At 29.0% G+C, this 16,504-nt stretch overlaps 1 protein-coding gene across 5 annotated transcripts in view; it reads right to left on the bottom strand.

The window, feature by feature from the left end:
• LOC116433303 (sphingomyelin phosphodiesterase) overlaps positions 1-16,504 on the bottom strand; it is a 100,765-nt gene that overhangs the window by 60,879 nt on the left and 23,382 nt on the right. The gene's annotated exons all lie outside the window — the stretch shown is intronic.

Genomic DNA, 16,504 nt, shown 5'->3' with positions numbered 1-16,504 from the left:
TATATATATAAAAAACCTACATAACGTTATAACAAATAAAGTTCTAGAACAAAATAGTTCGTTATAGGATACCAAATTGTACGTCTCTGCAACAATGTCGTGAAGCTACTCGTAAGATGAAATGTCTTTTATAACCTATAATATCAAAAATCTCTGAACAGCATGATAACAGGCATATAACAGGTAAAACAAAGTAATAAGGTTTATAAATTTTGTTAACAACATAATAGAAAGATTGAAATATAATTATGTAGTTGTAAGTTTGTAAAATGTACACTCGCTATTACACATCAATAAAACATGGGGAAATACATTTGTTTAAAGCAGGTTCATATACTGGTCTTAACAATGGGTTGTGGAATATTTGATGTTTCTGTGATAAGCTGTTACGAAACGTTCAAAAGCATAAAACAGTGAAACAATAAACGCGGAAGTAATTACTTTTAAACATATCTGTGTACCAAATCTGACAAAAATCTGTAGTAATGGCGCGAACATTCGAGGCAGAAATTTACTGCCTTTGTCATTGGTGAATAAATATCTCAGTTTATTACTTCATGGTTCATTTGTTATTTAAATAACATTGTACAAATACGATAAACATTAAAATCTGATGCCAAGATAAAAGTAATAAATGCAATGTTAAAATAGTATAATATTAAAATATTAACATAATAAATTATAGTAAATTATACAAACAGTACAATAGGAACTTTGAAAAAGGAACTACCGTTTAACTAGTTAACTGCGTTTGACGACTATACTTATTCTTAAAAGTTAAAATGATACTAATTCTTTCAACGATGAATCATTTATTTTTTCAGATAAACGTGTAATTCTTTTTCGTTTTGCTTTAATTTTCCGTTAGGATATATTATGGGTGCATTTCAAGTGTGTTGGACCAGTAAACACTTCACTGTTTAGTTTTATTACGTGCAAAACGAGAGATTTTTGGAATTAAATCCCATAGTTAACAGGTTAAATGTTTCAGTGCCAAGTGGCACAATCGTGCTTCTCCGTTGCACTGCCTAAAAGTGCCAGCCGTAGGATTAAATCGGATTTATTTATTTGTTTTCCTTTTAACTATTTATCTTTACTTTTTTTACTGCCCGCTTAGAAATAAACTAATAGATTAATCGCAACATTTAGAACTTTTTCACGCGAAAATGGAAAAGCGTAATTCAGTTTCTGAGCCGAAATGAAAGAAGTGCGATCGCGTCGCTTGACATTTTTCGATCAGATTTTCGGGATCACCCACGACACTCAAACAGTTAACACGTTAAATGCCACACAATTTCATAGAACAAAATAAACGCAATGGAAAAAATATACCATTAAACTAGGACTGTTTTCAATCATTTAATTTAATAAACTATAGTAATCTGATTTGGTTATGGGTCACCGGTGACCCCCATAGCATTTAAGGTGCTAAATAATAAATGATTGTTCTAGATTAAGTATTATATATAGGAATACATGCAAAAGTAAGTTAAAAAAAATTGTAAAGCTTCTTTACGTTTAAGAGGGATATCGCCTAGGGATGTCCTAAATATAAGTAAACTTTGGGAATTTTTTTTGTTAATAACTAATAAGTGAAAAATTCTGATTGTTTCCTCGTGTCTAACTGTAACCTTCTGTTTCATATTTATATTTTTTCTAAGATAAAATGTTACTAAATGTGACTCGATTGCAAACAACTGAAATATCCGAAGATAATAATTTTTGTGGATTTATAAACAGAAATATATTATCTAAAATGTAGCGTACGGATTTTTCGACATCTCAGTTATTTAATTTCTTATAAACTTTTGAAACCACTTTTTTGTGGTAAAAACAGGTTTTTGCACTTCAAATGGTTATCATTTCGATAATAATTAAAATTTCTTCATTTCCAAGAAACAAGAATTTGAATATCCGTCGCAAACGCATGCACTTTATGAATAACGAATACTTCTTGAATATATTTGTTTGCAGATGAGTGTTCTTTCTGTACTTGTAAACTATAAATTAGGTTGACTTATATTAACAATAACATCCAATAATATATTTGTCTAGTGACATTACAAATTCTTGACAATATTTCTCGTCTCGTCTTAACTCCTTTCCTATGATTTCTTTCTCAACTGTGATCGATGCATCTACTATACTACTTCGTCCCTACAAATTTATTGAAATAAAGAAAAATTCTAGGCGCACTCTGTGTGTATGTCCGTACTAAAGTACAACAATTGATAATGGAAGAATAATATTTAATTTGAATTCGAAAGAATTGAGTAATACTTATATTCGTTAAATACTGTTTCAAATCTTCAAGACGAGTTTGACACGATGATATACCTCATAATAATAAAGCACATTACTAGCGGTTCATCGTTTACTTAAATACTTTGTTTGAGACAAAACAGAAAACATTTTCAACACTTTGTTCTGTAACTAAATAAATCTATTATTGATGGTGTTAATGTAAGCCAGCCGAAGCCGTTGTTTGCAAGTATGGAAAGAACATTCATGTGCAAAGAAATTCGTTATACAAATGTTCATTATCTGTTAAATGCATGCATATGCAACGGATGTTTAAACTCAGTTTTCTCAAGAACAAAGACTTAAATGAAACATATCATTCCTTTTTATTTAACATATTTTAGCGTGTACAATTACTACACAACCGATTGCATCACATTCATTAAAAAATAATATAATATAATACCCTAACGAAAATATAAGTAGCATTGAAATACTTTCGACACTGATAACTACACGTAAAGTGAGAAGTTATCGGCTTGATAGAAAAGTCACGAAAAGGAATTACAAATATTTTGATAAAAGAAATACTTTCGTGACACATTTAAGAGGGGAAACTATGGATTTTTTTTAAAGATTTGTGTAAAATAGACTAAAATATTGTTAATACAGCTTCCTTATGTAAGTATTTCGAAAAATGTAAGAAATATGGTACAACTTTTCCGATGGAAGTTGTAATATACAAAAGAGAATAAGTAATGAAATCACCTTTTGAACAATTTGAAACGCGAGAATGCATATTTTTCTGCATTCTCTTGCAACTGGCATTGAAATGTTTTTAAAACACTACTTATGTCCTTCGCATTTGTCATTCTTGAAGGATTAAGTCTGCAAGATAACATATGTATTTCAAATGATGAAAGTTATACAAAACATTTTTAATTTGGTTATACGGTTTGTTGGTGCTATCTTAGCTTAACACTAAAACTACCAGATGGGTCAAAATGACCTACTTCTGATTTCTTCTTTTTTCAATTATTAAAAAGATAACAGTTTTTCTGAAAAATTACTAAAGAAATTTATTTAGCAATACGAAAACTGAACTGTAAATCAATTATAGTTTCAATAGATAAACTTTCACTTTTGAACTTTCTACAGAGGAATTTAAAAAAGTCAATTTAATTGTTCGGTAGTTTTAGTGTTAACGATATAATTGTTAAAAAGATTAATCAGTAGGTAAGCGATTTGTGGGCTTTATACTTCTGAAATATGGATTACTATATTTTACAATTTATATTCTATCAATCGTAAAGCTTTCAATTAGGGAAGAACAGTCGTTAATTTCAAATGATAATTATGAGTAATTAAATACATGCATTTTACTGCGAGAAGGCGGTTCAGTCAGTGTTTATATATGTACATATCTCCGGGGCTTTAATTCTTTGCGGTCGAACCTCGGGATATTCGCGACAAGGCTTTGTTTTCGTTGCAACCTCTCCAACGAAATATTCCTCGCGCAACCATCTGACAGTTATTTAGTCAGTGTAATAATATGACACTGCTTATCTTATTCTATATGAGCGACTCATGGCACAAATCGGTGAACTCTACTAAACGAAAAGTAGAAAAAAGTAACGCAACAGTTAAATGTTGATTTTTAAGTTTTCCATTTAAACGCAAAATCATATAACCATTTTAGAATGTATTTTACTTTATTATTACAAGTACAATTTTTACATGGCTAAAAGACTTTTTATTATTTCAACATACCAAACTCGGTCATAATGGAATTTCTTTGAAATATAAACAGTTAAGAGCCAATGAAGCGCGTTAATGGTAAAATCTTAAAAATCTCAAAAGGTGGAGTTGATTATTTGGTCAATTGGCGGCTCACCATACTACCTTATTTTTTAGGCAAGAAATTAACCGAATGCACGCTCAAATAATCATTTCGACGAATATGACTGCCACGCTTACAGACAATACGTTGGCAAAGACATAAGACGGATCGATTTTACGTACACTAATGAACGATATGATACTTTAATCCTTCAGCCACCGATAAGTTTTCAATTTTTCTCTCCAGAAACACAGACGAAATATTCAGTACACATTACTCAACAAATGAGCCGTTTTTTTTGTTGGTAGTGGTGTAAGTCCATTTTTGGAGAAAAATGATTTGATGGTAGTTTTAGTGAGATATAGATGTCTTCTTTTTATATTTATAATCGCATAATAAATGACGTATGATATCCTCATAAATTAATCAAAGAAAGTGGAATAAGTCCACTTGTGGCAAAAAAAGTCGTTTATTTTCTTTAATGATTTTATTAATTATTATTGGATAATAAAATTTAATAAGTATATGGTTTTATAAACATTACCCTAATTGATTAACCTTGGGCAATATTTCTAGGTTGATTCAAACACAAATCCTTAAATATCTCAATATATAAAATATTTCGGATAAATGTTTAATGGTTATAAAGAGAACATGGTTTGGTATGATTGGTCTTTCAATAAGAGAATGTGCAGAGGTGACGTGAAGGTCAAGTTTGTTTTCTTAAATGGAATCATGTAATTTCTGTTGTATGTTCAATTAATATCGTAATTTTCTATAAATACGTTTTAAATACCAAATACCTTCGAGTTATTTATTAAACATGAAAACGAACTGCATTAGTTGATGCTTGCAGTTTGTCTATGTGGCGACTTTGTTGGTAAAATGTACGTGAATCTCTAACAACGTATTAACTTTTTTATACTAAAAAACAAACGCTAATTTAGGGGGTATTTTATCATTAAAAAGCAAGATATGCTTGGGGAATTCCGCGTGCGATGGCCTGATCTCATTTACATTGTCAAATGTCAATATTTTCAATTATTTGTAGTGGTATATTGAATCTTGCACAGAGGACTATTTAACCATTCTGTTCATGTGTATTTACTTTCATAAACAATTCTTTTTGAAGCCATCTTTTCTCGACTTCGCCTGTATATTAACACTAAATCTACCAAGCAATTAAATTAAGTTTTTGAAATTTTTCTATAGCAACACCAAGAGTGTATCCGTTGAGACTTTAATTGATAAACAATTCATTTTGCGTGTGCTAAATCAATTTCTTTAATAATTTCTCAGAGAAACATTTCTTATCTTCCTAATAATTGTAAAAAGAAGAAATCAGGAATAGGTCACTTTGATCCGTCTAGTAGTTTTAGTGTTGTTAAAATTTAAAATAATACAAGGTGATATGGAACAGTCGTGTGTTGCGGATTCCTCTGTTTGCAGATGCAAATGCGTTAAAAATTCAATGCGACGTGGATTCCATGTCGTTCATTGAAATTGATAAAATAAGCTGAACTATTCTACGTTATCCACGGCTGGGGAGTTAACCCTTTCGTTCCAAATAGTTCACATAGGTACCGCAAAAATTTTTAATTACTGAAAAGCTAAAAAATACCTTAAAGACAAGAGAAAATTGTACCACACGGGGATCTCTGCTTATAACTGACAGCTTAAGTGCAAATTATTATTATCATTAATTCTTATCTTAGTTCTCTCACTGAAAAGCCTCGATTTCACTTGAAAACAGCTGTTCTTGGACCTCTTTTTAATTTAAGGCAAAAATAGATATTCAGGTACGAAGGGGTTAAATAAATAGGTACTCAAATTCTTAAAAATTTATTTCAATACACAAGTCTCTCTGATGTCGAAGAAAGGTATAATGTTCGAGATACTTTCTTAGAGAAATTCATGCGAGACACTATATACGTAATTTCTATATGAAACTATTCGCCTACATATCCACGTTTTCATTCGATTTATCGTTAACCTTAAGGACACTGCTCAGCAGTATGCATCACTCTGACAACAAAGATTTTATTGTTTTACTATCACTAAGCAGAAAAACAAGATTTTTCTAAAGATAAATTTAAGAATCCTCTATTGATTAAAGTGAAACAACTAAGCAATACAACGACATTTAAAAGCCATTGCAAATATTTTATTTTCACAATATACAATTGATTTCATAAACAATATTACTTGCGAAATAGCCTGAGATATTCTGCTTCAAAGTTAGATGTTCATTTTAGTAACTTTAATATTTATTTGGCAATAAAATTAGACATTTTGACAATGTTGTTATTAACGCAGATATTGCAGTTTATTCATTTCAGCTTTACTAAAATCATCCATTATATTTAAGAAACAGACTACATATTTAATTATAATAATTAATTTAAGATCAAATCAATCTAAATACGAGTGAACTGTACACATTCATTATTGGCCTGTTTCATAAGTGACATAGCATATTGGGATTAATATTATTTTATTTTTCGTTATAAATAATCTAAAAAACTGTTTATTAGATGCCGTGTTATCTTCAGCGGGAGGGTTCTCGAATCCAGAAATTACAGAATGGTAGAAAGTACATGATTTATCGTGGCTAAAATACTTGGAAAAGATTATTATATATGTATTGTCAAATTACTTGAAAATTGATTTTGCAGAATAATTTTCACTCTAGTAACGATATTTTATTACTTTCCGAAAAAATAAGTGTCGGAAGTAAATGATTGTGCATATGGATGTGTTGCTTAGTCTCGAGGCTTAGTCTTTCTAAGATTAAGAACGTAAGTAAAGCATAATTTTTTATATGAAACCCGTTTTACATATAGCATCCATTCAACGAATCGTTCGTGACCATGTTTCGTGACCATCGGCGATCGTCCCATGTCTGAAGCACCTAACCTACTTAATTCTTGCTCTCTCTTGCCGTGACGTCACTCACTGCTGAAGCATTGAGTATACTTTCTCACGCAGTCATTTTTCCCCGGCACGTGTTAATGCACCAGTACAGTTTTTTTCCAATATTCTGTACACAATGATACACAATTATACGGAAATAATACATAAGATGAATCTACAATCAAAATTCGACAATATCCCTCTTTATGTTTTAAATGTTTGACCTCTATGTCAATAAGCAAATACCAGGATACTCACTTCTATCTTGGGGTTTTACCAATTTGTGGCATTCTTATTGAAAAGTCATAAAATCAACATTTAATACAATACTTGTCAAAGGAATTAACATTTATAAACTGATACATCATAAGATGTATAAATATTTCAACAATATGGGACTGTCCTAAATATGCTTGTTTTTAACGAAAATTCAAGTTAAGTAAGTCTGCGATATTTACTAAATAAAAATGTTACTTTTAGTATTATTCCTATAAGTATTAATTCCCCACTCCAAATTTTGTTTACATTTTCTACCACAATTCTGCATTATTTTAAACACTTTATTTAAACTCCAATTTAAAAGGCAGTTAATTGATAGGAAATAATGTAAGCAATTTTCTCTACTAATCATATTGGATATAAAAAAAAAGACAATTAAAAAATGTCGAATATGATTTGGTATTGTATTATTTGTGAATACAATTTACGTGGAACCACGCTTTACAAAGGAATTCAAACATTTGACACTTGGAAATTGAAAAGTCGACTTCCAGAAATTCTGGTTATTTAGACTCTAGTCAACTGAACTGATTTAACCACAGTTATACACACATGTAGTCTAAGATACAAACGGCGATGCCATCCAATGTAAGCCTTTTCTTTAATCATCCTTTCCTAAGCATCATTTCTTTAATGTACTTTTTCTCTTTTTCTACTAATACGTTGTACATTTGTTTTTAATAATTTCGCACATATCGTATACAATATTCATGTGGGCACATAAGAATTTATTGTGAAATAATATAAAAAACACACGAAATAACTTTGAAGAAAATACTTGATATTAAACACTTTCACACGATTTTATCTTCCTCTATATTACGTCAAACGTGTTTGTCAATTTTGATAGAGTGAATTAAATATTTGGCATTAATTAACTGAATTATATAGACATTTTATCTGGAAAAAAATTGTGCAATATGTAAAATTTCGAGTTTGCATACATATATGTTAATTTGAATTCTTCTTCTTTAAATAATATGCTCTTTACATGAGTTTATCTTACATATCCTTAACGAGAATAGTTGCAATATCTCTAAAATGGTCGAGAATAGAACGCTTAGAAATGCTGCTCAGCTGTTAATCTAACTGGCTATCATCACCTTGCAGCATGAATATTAGTATACAGGGTGCCCCAGGATAAGTAGAAAATATTTAATAGTGGTCACAACACATTTAAATAGTAAAAACTTTTATGTAAACATATATTTTATTTGACTTCGTTTTCGAGTTATAATGGATTTTGTTTTGCAATACAAATTTCCTTTTACAGGCACATTTTGTGTCTTTGAATTCTTCTCAGACTTTTCCTAAACAGAACTTAACATTTATTTTTACCTAAGCTGTCAGAAGACACCTTGTAAAATTCTATGTCTTAAAATTATTTCCTAAATTTAATCATTTTTCCTCAATTAACTTTTCGACTTTTCTTACAATGATTATAAAATTAATTGAACGGTTTATATTTTTGTTAGATTATATTACATTAGTTACTAAATTATATTAAGTAATTTAATTTAATACAAATAAATTTAATTTAATTTTATAAACGATACCTCTTATAATTAGTATTTTAAGTATGAATTACAAGAGCAGTACGAATTGAAATTATGGAAATGCAGCGTGTCGTGTGCGAATAGCATGAAGTGAAAATAATGAATTATTCCAATAAAGGAACGACAAATATGCATCTGATATATGGGCTTGCCTAGCGTAATGCATTTAAAACAAGACATGTACGCAGAGCGTTTTCGAACATCTTTTACGAAATGTGGCACATAAAGTCAGTTAAAAGTTAAGTTCGCTGTAACTTGAAAACAAGTGTTCTTAAGTAAATGATTATTATATAAAAAATATGTTTATATGCACCCTTTTTATTGTTCAGATGTGTAACAGATGCCTAAAATATTTCCTACTTATTCTGGATCCTCATACACACCATAACATATATGTGTATTTATGTAATTACGCATATTGTTTATATATTTTGCTTAATTTTGTCAATCCAAATATTTCTACTAGTAATTTTATTATGTTAAAAAGACTCAATGAGTAAATCAGTTTTGTTTTTGTTTTTTTCTTTTTTTAAATAATGTACTAGTTTTCACTTATCTATATGCGATAGTCAATTTAAAGATTCAACGACCTACAATGCAACTTTTATTTAATTTTTGGTGCCATTGCGAAGTGACGTACTATTCAATCTTCGTTTCTTGAGTAAATACATACACTTCAGTGGTTTATCAACATGTCTTTTCTTCTGTTCGTTGACCTTATTATCTTATCAACCTTTCTCAACAGAATGTGCAATCAGTGTAGAAAGTATTTGTACAGTAATAACCTTTCACAAATGACTTTATTTAAACACTAAGATTTATAAATTTACATTAAATTTACAAATATGTCATATTAAATTCAATTTTTTAAATTAATATTTTGAATATTAAGCAATGCATATTTAAATGAACGAGCTTAATAACTTCCAAATATAAGAAAGTACTAACTATGACCTTTTTATACAAAATCAATTAGTTAATTAATAAAAGAAAAGTAGTCCCTATATATTTTAACACTTCGTGCAATTTTCTTTTGATTTTAGAACTGGTTCATATGTTTTCAGAGAAAAACGTAAAAATTATATTTCAATCGCACTCAATAGCTCCAGATTAAAATGGAAACTCCACTGCACTGAAATTTAGATCTCAATTTTTCTTTATTATAATTGTGTGCTCTTGATTTTTCATATCTTGTATTAGTCGGCGAACCTAAACATACTACGCTCACTCTCGTCGTTGAACATGATACTGCTTGAATAGGGATTCCTTCTCATAGTAGTTTTCGAACTGCATAACAATTTTTCTGCACCTCTTTTGAAATAGTTTCTCGTTTACTTTACAAATAACCATTTGATTTTCGTATTATTTCTTTTGTCTGTTTGGAATGTTAGTAATTTTTGCAAGTGAATTGCGCTAAATAATTGTGGAATTCAACAACAATTTTTCTTTCTTTTTCTGTTCTTTTGAAACTTCTACAATACTCTGTAAATTGTAAAATATTTATAAGTTCTAGATACATTTAAGTTAATTTAGAGTTAATTTTTCATTTCAGTTCAACTAGAATTTACTAGATTAAGTATGAGATATGTGTCTACTTATCAATAAAACAATTACATAAAGTTTTATTTTCAATTTGATTACGGTGAAAATAATTTTTAGTTATCACAAAAGCAACTTTTATGGAAAATATTTTGTTGAATACTGATGTCAATGTTTGATACAAATAGAATTTTAGCGTAGATAATTTAATTCAGATATTCCTGTTAATATACTTATTTGAAATAAAATTAAGATAAGTATTGTAAATGAAAATAATATTCGAAGTGTCATTCTTTTTTAATATGAAAACATACTGCACTGTTTAAAACATTTTTCTTTGTGAATATTATGATAAGAATGAGCATTTAAAATTTGACACTGAACTTACAAATAATTGATGAAACTATAATAGCTTTGTTTCACAAATTTTAATTCTGTTCTATGTTCCAAAATCGAATGGATAATTCTTACGAATATTCACACATTGAGTATCAATCTAAAGTCTGTTATTCTTCCTTATGCAGAGCTTTTGAAAAATGCTTTATACACACGATTTTATTTATTACTGTTGTTTTAACATAATGTTCTTTGTCTATGCTTTGTTTTAATGTCATTTAAAACCCCGAAGAAATCATACAATATTGCACAATCGATTCAACCTCGAATGTGTATCAATTAGTAGAACATCAATAATTCGAATCTGTTAAAAGACAAGCCTATTTATAGTAGTAAAACTAATTCGCATAAATATGAGCCGATTCTATAAATAACAAAAATTTGTTTTCCACATACGATTATTATTCGAATTACTTTCAATAGAATTATCAAAAAGAATTTGTATAGTACATCAAGTTTAGTTTGTGAATACATGGCATTCCTGGTTATTTATTATTTAAATATTCTGCAATATAGTATTCATATGTTCGTACACATGTCACACTAGAATTAAAAAAAATACTGCAAAAAGAAAATCATGGTTGTATTAATATTTCATTCATTCGATCAAGTACGCCTGTAATTATTGATTACTATACAAACACATTAACAGTTGTTGTCATATAAATAATTACACAAACAAATTCATGATATCTTCATAATATAAAGTTAACGTTTAAAATATTTTCTATTTTTATCAAAACTCTCTAACACGATCATATCGATCTTTTTCTTACGTATTCTAGTTATATGAAGCACTATTATAACGTTATTAGTGTCAATGGTAACACATTACGTAATACTGGCAAACACTACTTCCTAAACCAATTATTGCAATGTCAGAAAAATCTTAAACAGCTCAACTTTAAAAATGTCTCTGAAAAGGGACCATCTTGTAACAATTATTATATATCAATTAAATTTGCATTTGCAATTGCTGAAACGCTAAGAACTATTTAACATATAAGAATATTTCACATATTTATTGTCGATAATCGTCTTCTATGAAGGGCTAACTATAACCTCTAAAAATGAATCGAATTTTGTTGGATGTATGAGATATAAGAAAGATAATAGAGCAATCGTCACTAAGGATCTTGACTTTTTGGTTTTCGCTTTATTAACATACTGTTCACAATTTTACACAGAAGCTATCCCATGTCTTCAGTTATTATTTCGTAATTAAATATCAAAGTGAAACAATCTAAATAAACTTCAATATACTTTATTATACATAATGAATTGAAATGAAACTTTGGACAGATGTTTTATATATCTTTGACTATTTTTCTTTTGCAATATTCTATATTGCCCTGCGTTTCGAAAATTGAAATAGTTAATGTAAGTACAAACACGAGTTAAGTCGTGACCAGTCAACAATGTGTTAAAACAACTCTTTTGGATGCATAGGAGTTTTGATGAGTGTTTACTTGGCAGCCAAAATGTTAGAATAGATTCATTTTTGGCAGCCCAGGTCAGTTGTTAATAAGTAAGTATAACACATTCCTTTCTTAGAATCAACGTGAAATCTTGCATTCTGAAATTTTCTTGTCGAATCTACCACCCACAGTTTAATCGTAATATATCCTGTTGTGTAGTCTGGAAAAATGATCACTGCCGCTCAGTTAGTTTTTCGGAATGCAACAGCTTATAAGAATTGAATCCGAACCAATCTCGATGTATACACTAGCACTAAAACTGCTGAGCAGTTAAATTGACTTTTTGAAATTCCTCTATAGAAATTCCAAGAGTGCATCTATTAAAACTTTCGGTTTTCGGAAATATCTGTTATCTTTCTAACAATTGTAAAAGGAAGACGTAAGGAATGGGTCGCTTTAACCCGTCTGATGGTTTAGTATAAAACATCCATTCTATAAGTAATAGAAATAATTAACAAACGAGAGAAGCACATATGAAACCTGCCAATTATCAAATGAACGAAACACGGTCCATCGCGCATCGAACTCGCAACCTAATTCATCGGGCAACAGAAATGCAGTATAAACAACTTTTCAAATCAATTTCAGCAACTTGCACATTCAACAGGCAAGCAAGCAAGGACAAATCAGTATATTGACTGTATCCAAATAAAATGGCATACTCTATATGCAACGTTCAGTAGCAACACATTTTTATATTTTATTCTTCGTGTGAATGTATCACATTGCATCCTTTCGTGTATCTACACGTATTATTATTTATGGTATTGTTTTTCATGTATCATTTACACTTTTATTCGACATTGTATCTAAATATTATCTGACTTTTGTAATAGTTATTTTCATTACTCGGGATGGAATTTTCTAAAATTCTTTTCGAATTCTAGGGAAATTAACAATAAGTGAAAAATATGGAGTAAAATTTTTATGTATAGTATGATACTTCGTCTTTCAAAATAATCGCGTTTGAACATTTGTCCGACTTATAAATATGAAATTCAACAATTCTTATAAATATAAATGCGTTCATGTTCTATCGAAGTCAATTATGTTGAAAATGAAATCTTCTATGAGAAGGTTTTATTCTATATAAAATAAAAGTCTGCAAATAAAAAATACAATCGAAAATTGTGTTAATTACAGTATATGTTAAGTCCGTTAACCTATCAACTGTGAAATTTAGTTTTATAAATCTTTCGTTTTGTGTATAATAAAATAAAAACATGAAGTGTGTACTCGTCAAACGCAGAGCGATTACATCTAGGGTATATTTTAATGAAAAACGAAAGTAAAGCAAAGAAGAAGTGCATGTTTATCTGAAAAAATAAATAATTTATCGTTGAAAGAATTAGTATCATTGCAAGTTTTAAGATGACGTGTATACACTTCAAACACAGTTAACAAATTAACGAAATTATTCTTTCATATTATGACAGACCACGCATTTGTGTATGAAATCAAACAAACATGACATCCAAAAGATAGGTGACTATTTTGCTCAACTTTTCGAGAGATTTTTGTAATAAACCATTGCTTTTACTCAAATGACTGAGCTTATTTTTCTTGTGAAATGTTTATTCACATTCGCGATGAATTATGCATGTATGTTTTATACTCAAACAAAACGTGCTAATAGATTCACTATTTTCAATTTCCTGAAAATGAATTTCATTTAAAAACGTGTACTTGTCTTTAAAATCATTGAACAATCTACGCAATCTCTTTCACATACGTTGCTATAAGGTGAGTACAGTGAAACGCACACCTAAGCGTTTCGTAACGTCTTGTTTTGAGGATCAATCGTTTTGGGGATCTATTGAAATTCAAGTGTTGTGTAACATATTACGTACTCGAATTACATCACGTATTTGAGCTGACTGTAAAATAAAATTTTTGCTGAAACCAAATTAAGAATGGAAAGTATGACATTTAAATTTGATAATTAAACACAAGGACGTTTTAATGGTGGGGGGTTGAATTTAGCAATGTTGAATTTACTGAAGGAAACACAAATAGATAGACTTCATAAATTACATATATTTTACAGAAACAAGCTATAGAGTCGCATTTGGAATCGTTCAAAACTACTACACAGTCTTTCCAACGTCACTCAAACACTTTCTTATTCAGAAATGTTTGTTTGGGATATAATTAAATTAGTTTAGCCTTGAATGGAAATAATAAAAAATACATAGACGACAAATGAACTGCAGATCAATTAAAAGTAACATTACAGACATGAGAATATAGTCATCAAGTTCCTAAGAAAGTTAAATTAACCGATGCTATGTTGATTATCAAAGTTATAGATAACGAAGATTATCCTATAAAAAACAGAAACAACGTTTTAAATCGAATTTTAATTTTACAATATAAGAACGTTTATATAATATTTTAGCACAAATTTAAATATAAAAATCTTAATGTATTTACCTTTTATTAATAAAAATCAATATCTGATTCTGTGTGTGATTAATGTATAAATAGTGAGCTGGTAATTCATTGTCTTTTTTTTAAAGAAATTCGTGATTCTGTAATGTTATGCTTTTTGTGATAATGATCCTTAGGGTGTAGAGTAATTCTAAACATATATTGCACTTAGATCATACAAAATATTTTTGTATTTTCTGTTGTCTTATTTTTGATTAGTCTAATGTTTTCCTAAATACTTTTTATTTTATTAAAACTATAATGGACATGACACCAATGATATATAATCAATGATGAAACACACCAAAATTATCGGAATTCCTAGTGGAAGAACTGTTGGAATAGATGTATCTGCATTATATTTCAGTAAAATCTACCGTATAGAAAAATATTAGATGCAAAAACAAAATGACAAGTCGCGTCAATGCACGGTTGCAGCCGTATAAGAATATTATAATCATACAATATATCACATTACAATTTCGAACTGAAGAACATTTTAAAATTACTTGCGCAAAATAATTACTACTTATTTATCTCTCAATTGTGAACATTTTTGTCAACTGCATTATATAAAATTTCCAATTTACTATTACCTTTCCAATTTTGTCTCATATACACATTAACATTCATTAGCTGAAACTCATACCGAAAGGGTAAAAAATAGTAGTACAAAGAGAAAATAAAACTTTTAAGAACTTTATTCTAGATGATGATCTTGTTCGTTCAACCTTGGTTAGTATGACACGTCACAAAGGAGTGGTGAAAGAAAATCATGTGTACTGTATGACAGGAATTTCCTTGCACTTTCGGAGAGGATACTGTATCCTTGGAAACTTATAGAACCGTTTATACAAAATGTGTTCCCGAAATCGTAGCGCAACCAGGTAAAAAGTAAGCTCACAGACAAAAAGCAATTAAAAACGCAGAATTAAGCTTTCTTTTAGAAAATTTAAGAAATATTATTCCATCAATTTTATTGATATTTATAAGAAATGGAAATGGTTAGACAGGGTAGACACATTAGCCGATGCTTATTGAATAGTACGGGTGTCATAAAAATGTTCAAACGCAATTATTTTGAGGATGAAGTATTATATGAAAAAAACGTTCTTCTATTTTCTACTTAATTTCTCGAATAGAATAATTCCCTTCAAAGTTATACGACGATTTCAAAAACATCCCGTATGAGAAGCAATACAATTTTGGAAAACTTGAGAGATATAATAAGTCTAAATATCGAAATATAGTTGACAATCATGAATAAAAAATACAGTGATACAGACTGTTTAGAAATGTAGAAATGTAGAAATGTTTATTCATAAGCATAATGAAAGACGGTTCTTTGTTTATATGAAATACAATATTCATATAATTATATTTTTTATGCGTAATATCTAATAATTCAGCGAATGTGTGAGGATTCTTCTTTCTATCTATAAATTTTAAGATACACATTTTAACGCAATCATGATAAAGTATTACAAAATTTGCATTATTTTATGTGTACTTAAAATGCCCATAAATACTCTCAATGTAAATATTTTCAATTCTCCGCAAACCTATTTGAAACATTGTAAATCTTAACTTTAAAAAAAATAGGGAACGTGATAGATTTCCCGAAGGAGAAACCTCAACTTATCAGTTATAACATATATTAAAAATATATTATTTTTCTTCTATAGGTAAATAAAGTACTAATAGAAGTGCTTATATTCATTACCGCTCACACCTTCAAGGAATTTTTAGTCGAATAAAAACATTATGCCTGAAAGAACAATTGAAAATGAGTGATTATAAACGCAGATAATTTTGTTTATACGCAAAAGTTA

Source organism: Nomia melanderi, chromosome 1 (assembly GCF_051020985.1).
Source record: "Nomia melanderi isolate GNS246 chromosome 1, iyNomMela1, whole genome shotgun sequence".
Taxonomy (NCBI): Eukaryota; Metazoa; Arthropoda; class Insecta; order Hymenoptera; family Halictidae; genus Nomia; species Nomia melanderi.
The sequence above is the reverse complement of the archived record's forward strand: the minus strand, read 5'-3'. Positions and strand labels throughout refer to the sequence as shown.